Raw genomic sequence first — 12510 nt, forward strand, 5'->3', positions numbered from 1 at the left:
CTCTTCACGTCCAGTGTTGGGAAGGTCAGGCATCGCAAACGACACAATTGGACTCTCCTTGTGGATTTGGGATTTCAAAGAACGCACAGTTCTTTGCGGTGCTTTTGCCAGCTTGAGTCTTTTCAGTTTTCTAGCGAGAGGCTGAGTGCTTCCATCCTCATGTGAAGCTGAACCACTAGCCATGAACATAGGCCAGGGCCTCAGCCGTTCCTTGCCACTCCGTGTGGTAAATGGCATATTGGCAAGTTTACGCTTCTCCTCCGACAATTTTATTTTAGGTTTTGGAGTCCTTTTTTTTCTGATATTTGGTGTTTTGGATTTGACATGCTCTGTACTATGACATTGGGCATCGGCCTTGGCAGACGACGTTGCTGGCATTTCATCGTCTCGGCCATGACTAGTGGCAGCAGCTTCAGCACGAGGTGGAAGTGGATCTTGATCTTTCCCTAATTTTGGAACCTCAACTTTTTTGTTCTCCATATTTTATAGGCAGAACTAAAAGGCACCTCAGGTAAACAATGGAGATGGATGGATTGGATACTAGTATACAATTATGGACGGACTGCCACGGTTAGGTGGTATAAAAAAACCACGGTTAGGTGGTATATATTATAATAATAATACAATTATGGATGGACGGACTGCCTGCCGACTGCCGACACAGAGGTAGCCACAGCCGTGAACTACCGCACTGTACACTGGTTGATAAAGAGATAGTAGTATACTCGTAACAACTAGTATGACACTATGACGACGGTATAAAGAATGAAAAAAAAACCACGGTTAGGTGGTATATATTATAATAATAATACAATTATGGATGGACGGACTGCCTGCCGACTGCCGACACAGAGGTAGCCACAGCCGTGAACTACCGCACTGTACACTGGTTGATAAAGAGATAGTAGTATACTCGTAACAACTAGTATGACACTATGACGACGGTATAAAGAATGAAAAAAAAACCACGGTTAGGTGGTATATATTATAATAATAATACAATTATGGATGGACGGACTGCCTGCCGACTGCCGACACAGAGGTAGCCACAGCCGTGAACTACCGCACTGTACACTGGTTGATAAAGAGATAGTAGTATACTCGTAACAACTAGTATGACACTATGACGACGGTATAAAGAATGCAAAAAAAACCACAGTTAGGTGGTATATATTATAATAATAATACAATTATGGATGGACGGACTGCCTGCCGACTGCCGACACAGAGGTAGCCACAGCCGTGAACTACCGCACTGTACACTGGTTGATAAAGAGATAGTAGTATACTCGTAACAACTAGTATGACACTATGACGACGGTATAAAGAATGAAAAAAAAACCACGGTTAGGTGGTATATATTATAATAATAATACAATTATGGATGGACGGACTGCCTGCCGACTGCCGACACAGAGGTAGCCACAGCCGTGAACTACCGCACTGTACACTGGTTGATAAAGAGATAGTAGTATACTCGTAACAATTAGGATGACACTATGACGGTATAAAGAATGAAAAAAAAACCACGGTTAGGTGGTAGGTATATAATAATAAATAATACAATTCTGGTCGGACGGACTGCCTGCCGTGTGCCGACACAGAGGTAGCCACAGCCGTGAACTACCGCACTGTACACTGGTTGATAAAGAGATAGTAGTATACTCGTAACAATTAGGATGACACTATGACGGTATAAAGAATGAAAAAAAAACCACGGTTAGGTGGTAGGTATATAATAATAAATAATACAATTCTGGTCGGACGGACTGCCTGCCGTGTGCCGACACAGAGGTAGCCACAGCCGTGAACTACCGCACTGTACACTGGTTGATAAAGAGATAGTAGTATACTCGTAACAATTAGGATGACACTATGACGGTATAAAGAATGAAAAAAAAACCACGGTTAGGTGGTAGGTATATAATAATAAATAATACAATTCTGGTCGGACGGACTGCCTGCCGTGTGCCGACACAGAGGTAGCCACAGCCGTGAACTACCGCACTGTACACTGGTTGATAAAGAGATAGTAGTATACTCGTAACAATTAGGATGACACTATGACGGTATAAAGAATGAAAAAAAAACCACGGTTAGGTGGTAGGTATATAATAATAAATAATACAATTCTGGTCGGACGGACTGCCTGCCGTGTGCCGACACAGAGGTAGCCACAGCCGTGAACTACCGCACTGTACACTGGTTGATAAAGAGATAGTAGTATACTCGTAACAATTAGGATGACACTATGACGGTATAAAGAATGAAAAAAAAACCACGGTTAGGTGGTAGGTATATAATAATAAATAATACAATTCTGGTCGGACGGACTGCCTGCCGTGTGCCGACACAGAGGTAGCCACAGCCGTGAACTACCGCACTGTACTGTGTCTGCTGCTAATATAGACTGGTTGATATTTAAAGAGATATTAGTAGTATACAACAATACTATACTGGTGGTCAGGCACTGGTCACCACTCCTGCAGCAAAAGTGTGCACTGTTAATTAATATAATTGTACTCCTGGCTCCTGCTAACAACCTGCAGTGCTCCCCAGTCTCCCCCACAATTAATTATAAGCTTTTAATTTATACATTGATGACTGTGCAGCACACTGGGCTGAGCTGAGTGCACACAGACTGAGTCACACTGTGTGACTGACTGTGCTGTGTATCGTTTTTTTTTTCAGGCAGAGAACGGATATAGCAGAGAGAAGTGAACGGATATATTATATTAAATAAAAGTTAACTAGCAACTGCACTGGTCACTGACTGTGGTAAACTAACTCTGTCTGCGACTCTGCACAATCTCTCTCTATCTAATCTATCTATCTCTATTCTAATGGAGAGGACGCCAGACACGTCCTCTCCCTATCAATCTCAATGCACGAGTGAAAATGGCGGCGACGCGCGGCTCCTTATATAGAATCCGAGTCTCGCGATAGAATCCGAGCCTCGCGAGAATCCGACAGCGTCATGATGACGTTCGGGCGCGCTCGGGTTAACCGAGCAAGGCGGGAAGATCCGAGTCGCTCGGACCCGTGGAAAAAAAAGTGAAGTTCGTGCGGGTTCGGATTCAAAGAAACCGAACCCGCTCATCTCTACAAAAAACGTCGGCCAAACGCCGCCGTGCCCCCCCTCCCGCCCAAGAACTGCCTCTGCCTGTCAATCAGGCAGAGGCGATCGCTAGGCAACGACAGCAGTCGGCTGTCGGCCATGCGCGGGCGCATGCGCATTTCTGACCTGATCGCTGCGATGAACTGCAGCGAGCGATCAGGTCAGAATGATCCCCAAATTGAGTACCCATTTGCAGAACTGACACATCTTCAGATCAGTCTCCACCCGTATACTTTGTGCACTAAAACCCAGACCCAATTAAGTGAGTAGGGAAAGGATTAAATTTAAAGTGCTGCTTAATCTATAGATTTACAGGACAGGATTATATCACAGTACCCTACAGTCACCTGCAGCATAAGTGACAGCTATCTCAGTGCAGCAGTGAGTCATAGCATACCTGCAGTGCCAGTTACCTCAGAATCAAAACAGTGAGCTATCTTAGACTTATACTGTACCTCAGTGCAGGGAAGCACAGCACCATATTGCAGCATCAGTGTACAACAGTAAACTCTGTAGTGGCCAGAGCCAACCTTAGACATAGGCAAACTAGGCAAATGCCTAGGGGATTTGGGATGTCTAGGGGCAAGCATTCCAGGCCTAGGGCTGGCTCGCCTTGACAGTGGACGGGCAAGTACAGGTCGGTGGCAGTTTGTGGGGCACCTGACTTGGATGGACAGGCGGCGGTGGTGGCTCTGCTCTGGCTACCCTGCTGCAATCGTTGCTCTCAACTTAGCTATTTTGGGGAAGGGAGTGATGGGTGTTGCTAGCTGTGGCTGTGATCTGTGCTGCTGAGTGATGGGTGCTGTTCTGGTAGAGTGGTGCTGAGTCAGAGGCGGAACTAGCGGCAGTGGTAGGAGGCACCAGCCAAATTCTTGCCTACTGCATCAAATTGGTCAGGTTCAGCTCTGGTAGTAGCCATAGTTAGAGGGACAGCAACTCCACTTTGGATATCAGTATACAGTAATATTCAGTATTATCTTTATATATGTGCACCAATGAAAGGTGACACAGTGAAGACAAGGAACAGTAAACTCCATACACAGATCCTTATTGATTTTATAGTGGAGCCTTTCTAAGCATAGGCAGTTACAATTGTACTTTAAGTTACTGAATTAAACTACATTCAGAATAATTGATTGGTCAAGTTAACAACAACATTGCCAGTTAAGGATAGACAAATGGTTCCATTTAGGATATTTATATGCAGTGCCAGATTAAGGTCCACATGGGCCTGGAGCTGAAAGTTATGAAGGGCCTATTTTGTGCCTTGGCAGGATGTATGACAAGTGCTAAGTGTTGGATTTCCCACTAGGTATGCAAGGCACGTGCCTATGGGCAGCACCTGCTGGGGGCGGCACGGCATGTGGAGATGTGCCCTGTATATAGGGCACATCAGTGCAGCGGCGGATTGCAGGGGATCTGCGTCCCCTACAAGGTGCGGCGGTGGCTGGCGTTGGGGCGGTGTGTTTGTCCCCAGCACCTGCCAAAGTGCGGCAACAGACAAATCTGGCGCAGGTTTGGCAGCCAATTGGAAGCACCGCCCGCAGCCTTTCAAAACTAGCACCCTTCGTGAGGCAGTCACCAGTCGGAGCTCGCTGCGCTACACCTGGCTCCGCCCCTGACGTCAGATGCCGCCGGGACCAGAAGAAGAGAGGCCGCACCGAAGATCGGTAAAGAGTAGGGCAGCGCCGGAGAGAAGAGGCCGCGTAAGAGGCCAGAAGATGCCGGGCTCCTGAAAGAAGATGTCCAGCGGCAGCTGGACGCTGAGAAGAGTTGGCGGCGCCGCTGGCTAGGACGGGCCAGAGGCAGAAGACTGCAGCGGAGGACCTGGAGAGGTCACCAGGGGTGGAAAGCAAAAGAGCTGACGAAGCTCCCCCCTCGTGCCTCTCCCACCAGGACAGGTAGGCCCTCGTTGAGGGCACCTGTCACCCCCCCCCCCTCCTCCCTAGACCATCAGGGTTCGGGCACTAGGCCCGTGGGCACAGCCAGGCCACAGTAGGTGGGCGCTAGGCCCGTGCTGTAATATCAGGCATTAGGCCTGTGGCTACGTTAGAGGGCATTAGGCCCCAGTTGAAGTGCACCCCAGTAGGAGGTATAAGGTGACTCTGGGCACTAGGCCCAGGTCACCAAGAATAAGCCCACGGTAGGCAGGCTTGTAAGCCTGAGCCACATTGCATAAGAGTGATCTGGGCACTAGGCCCAGGTCACTCTAACCAGACCCACGTTAGGCGGGCGCTAAGCCCGTGGGTTAAGTCAGTATAACGGACCCGACTTGGCTCAATTTGTATAAGGGGGGGGGGAGGGGGTTGGATGTTCAACGGCCGATATAATTGTGTTTGGGGAGGGAGGGGGGGTTTGGCCAATATCATTGTGCCTAGGGGCAGCCTGACCCCTAAATCCGGCCCTGCAAGTGCTGTGACAGTATGACTAGCGATGCGGGCTGTGACCAGTGTGGTGTAGGTGTGGTCTACATAAGGGGTGTAGCTATCTCTATGACAGACATGGCTAGTGTCTACCTTCAACCACTTAACAGTGCAGCTATAACAAGAAAATGTTTGTGAAAAGTGCAACACAGAGCGATCCAGCCAGCCAAGCACGTCCACCACAGACAGTAGTCCTGCGATCAGATAGTCACCGCCCAAGGGGAGTGTATATTCGCCATGCAAGTGTGTGATCACATGTGTACGCCGAGCAGCTAAAAATCCTTCAGTCAGCAGACAGCTGCAAATCCGTTTGCAACTCACTCACCATCGAATAGTTTTTCCAGTATGTGCAGTCTGTGCACTCCTACAGTGCGTTGATAACAGGCTGATCGGGTCCGGAGCTGATGTCACACACCCTCCCTGAAAACGCTTGGGAATGCCTGTGTTTTCCCTGACACTCCCAGAAAACGGTCAGTTACCACCCACAAGCGGACTCCTCCTGTCAATCAGCATGCGAATGGCTGTGTGATTAGAATTTTCGTACCAGCCTGTCGCTGACCAGTGATGCCTGTTGTTGTTTGCCGATGCACATGCCCATTGCGGTGCATACACATGCACAGTTAATCGCTGGTCGCCTGCTGTGCAAAAACGCCCAGCAGCGATCAGGTCTGAATCTGGCCCTAAAACCTGTTTCCGTTACATACTGTACATTGAAGTAGCCAGAGCGCCTGCCTATGTGGTGCAGCTTCAGTGCACACAGTACTGTCACCCTACAATGCCTGGGGCTCTGCTTCAGCGCACAGTGCCTGTCCTCACTCACATTATGGCGATGGAAGCATTTAAATTACAATACAAATTAATTGTACTAGTATATAGAAACATGAACATAAGAGAATATGAATATATGAGGGTATAAAAATAGATATTACTACTAGAGGGTCTTACTAGTAAAAGCCATTATATTTAAGCCAGAGTGTCGCTGTATAATAACAACATCAGCTGCACTGCCTGCACACAAATACATCACACCAAAAAAAAAAAATATATATATATATATATATATATATATCATATCAAAAAAGTGTTTACACCTCCTTAGGATTAGTTAGAAAAAAGACACCACTGATGTTAGATCATCATTTTTCCTACCTTTCCCTAGCAAAGAACAGCGTATCAGTCCCCTCTCCTGTAGCCGGCGTCTTTCAGCTGCTGTCACCCGGATTCCCTATCAGTGAGCTGCCGGGCAGTCCTATATACACAGCTGGAGCGCTGATCTCTTTGGAGCTGACATCTTTCAGATGCTGTCACTGAGATCCAGTGCAAGTAGTGGTGGGCGCTGCTAATGGGGGTCCGTGCAGGTGACAGGTGATGACTGTAATCTGGTGCAGTCCTGTAGTGCATGTTGCGGCAGCATTTCAAATGTAGAGCTAGCCACGAACCAATCAGAGCTCACGTACTGGTAGAAATCAGGAGCAGCACTGGGCTGCTCTTGATTGCCTGCCGTTCCATGAGCTCCGATTGTCTCGCGCACAAGACCACATTTCAAATACCGCTGCTAGCACTGGGGGTCATTCCGAGTTAATCGCTAGCTGCCGTTGTTTGCAGCGCAGCAATCAGGCTAAAAAATGGCTTTTCTGCGCATGCCTATGCACCGCAATGCGCACGCGCGACGTACGGGTACAAAGCCTGTTGTTTTTTGCACAGGTTCTAGCAAAGTTTTCAGTCGCATTGACGGCCGCAAGAAGATTGATAGGAAGGGGGTGTTTCTGGGTGTCAACTGACCGTTTTCAGGAAATGTTTGCAAAAACACAGGCGTGTCTAAAAAAACACGCAGGTGTGGCTGGGCGTTCGCTGGGCGGGTGTATGACGTCAAATCCGGACACGAATAGGATGAAGTGATTGCAATCGCTGAGTAGGTTCAGAGCTACTCTGAAACTGCACAAACTGTTTTTGCAGAGCTCGGCTGCACATGCGTTCGTACTTCTGTTAAGCTAAAATACACTCCCCAGTGGGCGGCGGCATAGCGTTTGCACGGCTGCTAAAACTAGCTAGCAAGCGATCAACTCGGAATGAACCCCCCTGTTTCTCCGTGTCTACTCGCTGGCAATATGAACACCGCTGACACCCGGGTCCCCTTCTTTGTCCGGGTCCGGGACTGCTGTACTGACAGTACCCCCCTGATGGCAGCCCTGCACACACCACTCACTGACAAATACCCCTTACTGACATAGACAACACTTATTGACACATAGATACCTACTGACAGACACCAATTACTGACAGACATTTTTTGACACACGCACACACACACGCACTTACAGACACAGACCAGTTACTAAAATATGCAAAGAAGGAGACCTCCAGGCTAGTGATGAGCGGGTTCGGTTCCTCGGAATCCGAACCCCCCCGAACTTCACCCATTTTACACGAGTCCGAAGGCAGACTCGGATTCTCCCGTATGGCTTGGTTAACCCGAGCGCGCCCGAACGTCATCATCCCGCTGTCGGATTCTCGCGAGATTCGGATTCTATATAAGGAGCCGCGCGTCGCCGCCATTTTTCACTCGTGCATTGGAAATAATAGTGAGAGGACGTGGCTGGCGTCCTCTCACTTTGTTTCAGGGGGCTGCAAATATCTTTATTCTGGGGACCAGCAGTATTATAGGAGGAGTACAGTGCAGAGTTTTGCTGACCAGTGACCACCAGTATTATACGTTCTCTGCCTGAAAAACGCTCCATATCTGTGCTCAGTGTGCTGCATATATCTGTGCTCACACTGCTTTATTGTGGGGACTGGGGACCAGCAGTATTATATAGGAGTACAGTGCAGAGTTTTGCTGACCAGTGACCACCAGTATTATACGTTCTCTGCCTGAAAAACGCTCCATATCTTTGCTCAGTGTGCTGCATATATCTGTGCTCACACTGCTTTATTGTGGGGACTGGGGACCAGCAGTATTATATAGGAGGAGTACAGTGCAGACTGAGTTCTACTGACCAGTGACCACCAGTATTATACGTTCTCTGCCTGAAAAACGCTTCATATCTGTGCTGCATTGTAGTATATAGTAGGAGTACAGTGCATAATTTTGCTGACCACCAGTATATAATATATAGGAGTACGGTACAGTAGGCCACTGCTCTACCTACCTCTGTGTCGTCAAGTATACTATCCATCCATACCTGTGGTGCATTTCAGTTTTGCACAGTTTGCTGACCACCAGTATATAATATATAGCAGTACGGTACAGTAGGCCACTGCTCTACCTACCTCTGTGTCGTCAAGTATACTATCCATCCATACCTGTGGTGCATTTCAGTTTTGCACAGTTTGCTGACCACCAGTATATAATATATAGCAGTACGGTACAGTAGGCCACTGCTCTACCTACCTCTGTGTCGACAAGTATACTATCCATCCATAAACTTGGTGCATTTCAGTTTTGCACAGTTTGCTGACCACCAGTATATAATATATAGCAGTATGGTACAGTAGGCCACTGCTCTAGCTACCTCTGTGTCGTCAAGTATACTATCCATCCATACCTGTGGTGCATTTCAGTTTTGCACAGTTTGCATACCAACAGTATATAATATATAGCAGTGCGGTACAGTAGGCCACTGCTCTACCTACCTCTGTGTCGTCAAGTATACTATCCATCCATACCTGTGGTGCATTTCAGTTGTGCGCAGTATATATAGTAGTAGGCCATTGCTATTGATACTGGCATATAATTCCACACATTAAAAAATGGAGAACAAAAATGTGGAGGGTAAAATAGGGAAAGATCAAGATCCACTTCCACCTCGTGCTGAAGCTGCTGCCACTAGTCATGGCCGAGACGATGAAATGCCATCAACGTCGTCTGCCAAGGCCGATGCCCAATGACATAGAAGAGAGCATGTAAAATCCAAAAAACAAAAGTTCAGTAAAATGACCCAAAAATCAAAATTAAAAGCGTCTGAGGAGAAGCGTAAACTTGCCAATATGCCATTTACGACACGGAGTGGCAAGGAACGGCTGAGGCCCTGGCCTATGTTCATGGCTAGTGGTTCAGCTTCACATGAGGATGGAAGCACTCATCCTCTCGCTAGAAAAATGAAAAGACTTAAGCTGGCAAAAGCACAGCAAAGAACTGTGCGTTCTTCTAAATCACAAATCCCCAAAGAGAGTCCAATTGTGTCGGCTGCGATGCCTGACCTTCCCAACACTGGACGGGAAGAGGTGGCGCCTTCCACCATTTGCACGCCCCCTGCAAGTGCTGGAAGGAGCACCCGCAGTCCAGTTCCTGATAGTCAAATTGAAGATGTCACTGTTGAAGTACACCAGGATGAGGATATGGGTGTTGCTGGAGCTGAGGAGGAAATTGACAAGGAGGATTCTGATGGTGAGGTGGTTTGTTTAAGTCAGGCACCCGGGGAGACACCTGTTGTCCGTGGGACGAATATGGCCATTGACATGCCTGGTCAAATTACAAAAAGAATCACCTCTTCGGTGTGGAATTATTTTAACACAAATGCGGACAACAGGTGTCAAGCCGTGTGTTGCCTTTGTCAAGCTGTAATAAGTAGGGGTAAGGACGTTAACCACCTCGGAACATCCTCCCTTATATGTCACCATAAGTCAGTGACAAGTTCAAAAACTTTGGATGACAGCGGAAGCAGTCCACTGACCACTAAATCCCTTCCTCTTGTAACCAAGGTCCTGCAAACCACACCACCAACTCCCTCAGTGTCAATTTCCTCCTTACCCAGGAAAGCCAATAGTCCTGCAGGCCATGTCACTGGCAAGTCTGACGAGTCCTCTCCTGCCTGGGATTCCTCCAATGCATCCTTGAGTGTAACGCCTACTGCTGCTGGCGCTGCTGTTGTTGCTGCTGGGAGTCGATCGTCATCCCAGAGGGGAAGTCGGAAGACCACTTGTACTACTTCCAGTAAGCAATTGACTGTCCAACAGTCCTTTGCGAGGAAGATGAAATATCACAGCAGTCATCCTGCTGCAAAGCGGATAACTCAGGCCTTGGCAGCCTGGGCGGTGAGAAACGTGTTTCCTTTTTCCACCATTAATTCACAGGCAACTACAGACTTGATTGAGGTACTGTGTCCCCGGTACCAAATACCATCTAGGTTCCATTTCTCTAGGCAGGCGATACCGAAAATGTACACAGGCCTCAGAAAAAGAGTCACCAGTGTCCTAAAAAATGCTGTTGTACCCAACGTCCACTTAACCACGGACATGTGGACAAGTGGAGCAGGGCAGACTCAGGACTATATGACTGTGACAGCCCACTGGGTAGATGTATTGCCTCCCGCAGCAAGAACAGCAGCGGCGGCACCAGTAGTAGCATCTCGCAAATGCCAACTCGTTCCTAGGCAGGCTATGCTTTGTATCACCGCTTTCCAGAAGAGGCACACAGCTGACAACCTCTTACGGAAACTGAGGAACATCATCGCAGAATGGCTTACCCCAAATGGACTCTCCTGGGGATTTGTGACATCGGACAACGCCAGCAATATTGTGCGTGCATTACATCTGGGCAAATTCCAGCACGTCCCATGTTTTGCACATACATTGAATTTGGTGGTGCAGAATTATTTAAAAAACGACAGGGGCGTGCAATAGATGCTGTCGGTGGCCCGAAGAATTGCGGACCACTTTCGGCATTCAGCCACCGCGTGCCGAAGACTGGAGCACCAGCAAACAGTCCTGAACCTGCCCTGTCATCATCTGAAGCAAGAGGTGGTAACGAGGTGGAATTCAACCCTCTATATGCTTTAGAGGATGGAGGAGCAGCAAAAGGCCATTCAAGCCTATACATCTGCCCACGATATAGGCAGAGGAGGGGGAATGCACCTGACCTGAGTCAGGTCATTCCCCTCATCAGGCTTTTGCAGAAGAAGCTGGAGACATTGAAGGAGGAGCTAAAACAGAGCGATTCCGCTAGGCATGTGGGACTTGTGGATGGAGCCCTTAATTCGCTTAACCAGGATTCACGGGTGATCAATCTGTTGAAATCGGAGCACTACATTTTGGCCACCGTGCTCGATCCTAGATTTAAAACCTACGTTGAATCTCTCTTTCCGGCAGACACAAGTCTGCAGAGGTTCAAAGACCTGCTGGTGAGAAAATTGTCAAGTCAAGCGGAACGTGACCCGTCAACAGCTGCTCCTTCACATTCTCCCGCAACTGGGGGTGCGAGGAAAAGGCTAAGAATTCTGAGCCCACCCGCTGGCGGTGATGCAGGGCAGTCTGGAGCGAGTGCTGACATCTGGTCCAGACTGAAGGACCTGCCAACGATTACTAACATGTCGTCTACGGTCACTGCATATGATTCTCTCACCATTGAAAGAATGGTGGAGGATTATATGAGTGACCGCATCAAAGTAGGCACGTCAGACAGTCTGTACGTATACTGGCAGGAAAAAGAGGCAATTTGGAGGCCCTTGCAGAAACTGGCTATATTTTACCTAAGTTGCCCCCCCTCCAGTGTGTATTCCAAAAGAGTGTTTAGTGTTTAGTGCAGCCGCTCACCTTGTCAGCAATTGGCGTACGAGGTTACTTCCAGAAAATGTGGAGAAGATGATGTTCATCAAAATGAATTATAATCAATTCCTCCGTGGAGACATTCACCAGCAGCAATTGCCTCCACAAAGTACACAGGGACCTGAGATGGTGGATTCCAGTGGGGACGAATTAATAATCTGTGAGGAGGGGGATGTACACAGTGAAAGGGGTGAGGAATCGGACGATGAGGAGGAAGTGGACATCTTGCCTCTGTAGAGCCAGTTTGTGCAAGGAGAGATTGATTGCTTCTTTTTTGGTGGGGGCCCAAACCAACCAGTCATTTCAGTCACAGTTGTGTGGCAGACCCTGTCGCTGAAATGATGGGTTTGTTAAAGTGTGCATGTCCTGTTTATACAACATAAGGGTGGGTGGGAGGGCCCAAGGACAATTCCATCTTGCACCTCT

This window comes from Pseudophryne corroboree, chromosome 4 (assembly GCF_028390025.1).
Source record: "Pseudophryne corroboree isolate aPseCor3 chromosome 4, aPseCor3.hap2, whole genome shotgun sequence".
In the NCBI taxonomy this organism is placed as follows: domain Eukaryota; kingdom Metazoa; phylum Chordata; class Amphibia; order Anura; family Myobatrachidae; genus Pseudophryne; species Pseudophryne corroboree.